The sequence below is a fragment of the Arachis duranensis genome, chromosome 5 (assembly GCF_000817695.3).
Source record: "Arachis duranensis cultivar V14167 chromosome 5, aradu.V14167.gnm2.J7QH, whole genome shotgun sequence".
In the NCBI taxonomy this organism is placed as follows: Eukaryota; Viridiplantae; Streptophyta; class Magnoliopsida; order Fabales; family Fabaceae; genus Arachis; species Arachis duranensis.
Window position 1 is genome coordinate 56,302,894 of NC_029776.3, and position 3,639 is coordinate 56,306,532.

Sequence of the window (3,639 nt, forward strand, 5' to 3'; positions counted from 1 at the left end):
CAACTTGATGAATGTGATGATCCATGACACTCATCATCGTTCTCACCTATGAACGTGTGTGACTGACAACCACTTCCGTTCTACTCTAGGCCGGGCGCATATCTCTTAGATTCCCTAACAGAATCTTCGTGGTATAAGCTAGATAGATGGCGGAATTCATGGGAATCCAAAAAGTCTAACCTTGTCTGTGGTATTCCGAGTAGGATTCCGGAATTGAATGACTATGACGGGCTTCAAACTCCTGAAGGCTGGGCGTTAGTGACAGACGCAAAAGAATCAAGGGATTCTATTCCAACCTGATTGAGAACCGACAGATGATTAGCCGTGCTGTGACAGAGCATTTGGACCATTTTCACTGAGAGGATGGGATGTAGTCATAGACAAGGGTGATGCCTCCAGACGATTAGCCATGCAGTGACAGCGCATAGGACCATTTTCCAGAGAGGATGAAAAGTAGCCATTGACGACGGTGATGCCCTACATAAAACTTGCCATGGAAAGGAGTAAGAAGGATTGGATGAATGTAATAAGAAAGTAGGGATTCAAGAGGAGCACAGCATCTCCACATGCCTATCTGAAATTTCCACTATTGATTTACATAAGTATTTCTATCCTATTTTATTTTCTGTTTATTATTTATTTTCGAACTTATCATAAACCATTTAATCTGCCTAACTGAGATTTACAAGGTGACCATAGCTTGCTTCATACCAACAATCTCCGTGGGATCGACCCTTACTCACGTGAGGTATTACTTGGATGACCCAGTACACTTGCTGGTTAAGTTGAACGGAGTTGTGATCACACGTGCCATTACTAGGGATTATTAAGATCCCAATTCATCACACCATGATCTCTTTGGGGTATTTTTGATAGATCCATTAAATAAATCTCATGCAAATACAAAGAGAATGAATCATAATTTCGTCCACCAAGTTTTTGGCGCCGTTGCTGGGGATTGTTCGAGTATGGACAGCTGACGGTTCATCTTGTTGCTCAGATTAGGTAATTTTCTTTTCAAAAAGTTTTCAAAAATCTTTCAAAAATATTTTTTTATTATTATTTTTGTTTTTCTAAAGTATATTTTCGAAAAATTTAATAAAAATACAAAAAAATTCATAAAATCATAAAAACCAAAAATATTTTGTGTTCTTGTTTGAGTCTTGAGTCAATTTTTAAGTTTGGTGTCAATTGCATGTTTTTAAAATTTATGCATTATTTTTTCAAAACTTTCATGCATTCATGGTGTTTTTCATGATCTTCAAGTTGTTCTTGACAAGTCTTCTTGTTTGATCTTGATGTTTTCTTGTTTTGTGTTGTTTGTTGTTTTTCATATGCATTTTTACATTCATAGTGTCCATGCATTAAAGATTTCTAAGTTTGGTGTCTTACATGTTTTTTTTGCATTAAAAAATTTTTCAAAATTATGTTCTTGATGTTCATCATGATCTTCAAAGTGTTCTTGGTGTTCATCTTGACATTCATAGTGTTCTTGTATGCATCTTGTGTTTTGATCCAAAATTTTCATGTTTTGGATCATTTTTGTGTTTTTCTCTCTCATCATACAAAAAATTCAAATATCAAAAAAATATCTTTTCCTTATTTTTCTCATAATTTTTGAAACTTTGAGTTAACTTAGTCAAAAATTTTCAAAAATTTGTTGTTTCTTACAAGTCAAGTCAAATTTTCAATTTTAAAAAATCTTATCTTTTCAAAATCTTTTTCAAAAATCATATCTTTTTCATTTTTTTGTATTTTTCGAAAATTTTAAAAAAATCTTTTTCAAATTATTTTCAAAATCTTTTCCTTATCTTTATATCAAATTTTCGAAAACTCACTAACAATTAATGTGATTGATTCAAAAATTTGAAGTTTGTTACTTTCTTGTTAAGAAAGGTTCAATCTTTAAGTTCTAGAATCTTATCTTGTAGTTTCTTGTTAGTGAAGTAAGTAATTTTAAATTTTTAAATTAAATCTTTTTATCTTTTATCATATCTTTTTCAAAAATTTTATCTTTTTCAAAAATTTGATTTTAAAAGTAGAATTAATCCCAATTAGTCTATCCAAACATCGAGGATAAGTCAAAAGGGCATAATTGATCTCAATCCATAAGTCATAGTCAACTCACTAATTAACTTAGTGAAAGACTAACGTCAATGAAAACCAAACCAATTAACAGTCCTAGCACAATGTGGAATGGACATCTATAACTCAAGTTCACCTAACTACCCAATTCCAAGTCAAGAGTGTGAAAAAATATACAAAAGCTAAAAGAGATATTTTATCAAATACCTAGCATGCATAAAAGAAAAAATATCATAAATTGCAATAAAAATAAATTGTATAACTATCAATTGCAATAAAATGATAATAACAACTCAAATAATCATTAGAGAAACATAAAAACATCAAAATTGCATTAAATGAAATTAAAAGTAACAAGAGTGTTCATAAATATAAAAGTGGCAAAATTGAGAAATTAACAAAAGAAATGAAGATGATCAAGACAAGAGAGCAAGAAACATAAATGAAACTACATTAAAACAAGAATTAAATGCTGAAATTAAAGAGAAAGTAAACTAAAAACCCTAATTCTAGAGAGAAGGGGGAGCTTCTCTCTCTAGAAAAACTAAACAAAAACATGTAAAAACCTAAACCAAAGTGCTCCCCCATTCTTTCCTCTTCACTTTGGCTTGAAATAACTTCAGAAATTAGTTGGATTGGGTTTTGGAGGCCTAGAATTCGCCCCCGGCAATTTGCAATTAATGAGCTTTGATGGTGTTTTTGCGGAAAACGAATTTTCCAACACACAAATCCAACCGGCAAGTATACCGGGTCGCATCAAGTAGTAATAACTCACAAGAGTGAGGTCGATCCCACAGGGATTGATGGATCAAGCAATTTTAGTGGGTGATTAGTTTAGTCAAGCTAACATTGAGTGAATTGTGTGAAGTTAATCAACAGGAAGTAAATTGCAAGGAATTTAAAAGATGCAGAAAATAAAATTGCAGGAACTTAAAGAACAAGAAAAGTAAAAGAGCTGAAACTTAAATTGCAAGAAATATAAATAAATTAGCTGAAACTTAAATTGCAAGAATTGTAAATTGCATCAAATGTAAAGGGGGCTGGGGTGCTAGAAATTAAATGAAAGCAGTAGATCCAAGCTTAGAACAATTGCAAGGAAATTAAATTGCAGGAAAAGTAAATTCAAGGTCACAGTAGCTTAAATGTAAATTGCAGAAGAACACAAGTGCAGGAAATTAAATTGGGAGCAATGAGATGCAACAAAGAGACGTAGATCATTTTTCAAGTCTCAAAGTGAAACTAACAATTTCAATGAAACAGTAAAAACAGAAGGAAAGCCAAGAGCTCAATTGCTCACTTGACCAAGACAGAAACAAAATTCAACTCAATTTCGAAACTCAGAAAAGAAATTCAAGATCTCAGGGAATCAATGAGACTAGAGAACAAGTCTAGATCTCAAGCCCTTCCTTGATCAATTCAGAGAACAATTTGCAGAAGAAAGAAGAAAAATGAATTGCAAAATTAAAGAGAAGATGAAGCAGTATGTGAATTTCAATTATGCAGAAAAAGTAAACAAGAGATCTCAAGGTGAGATTGAAACAGAATTTCTTCAAT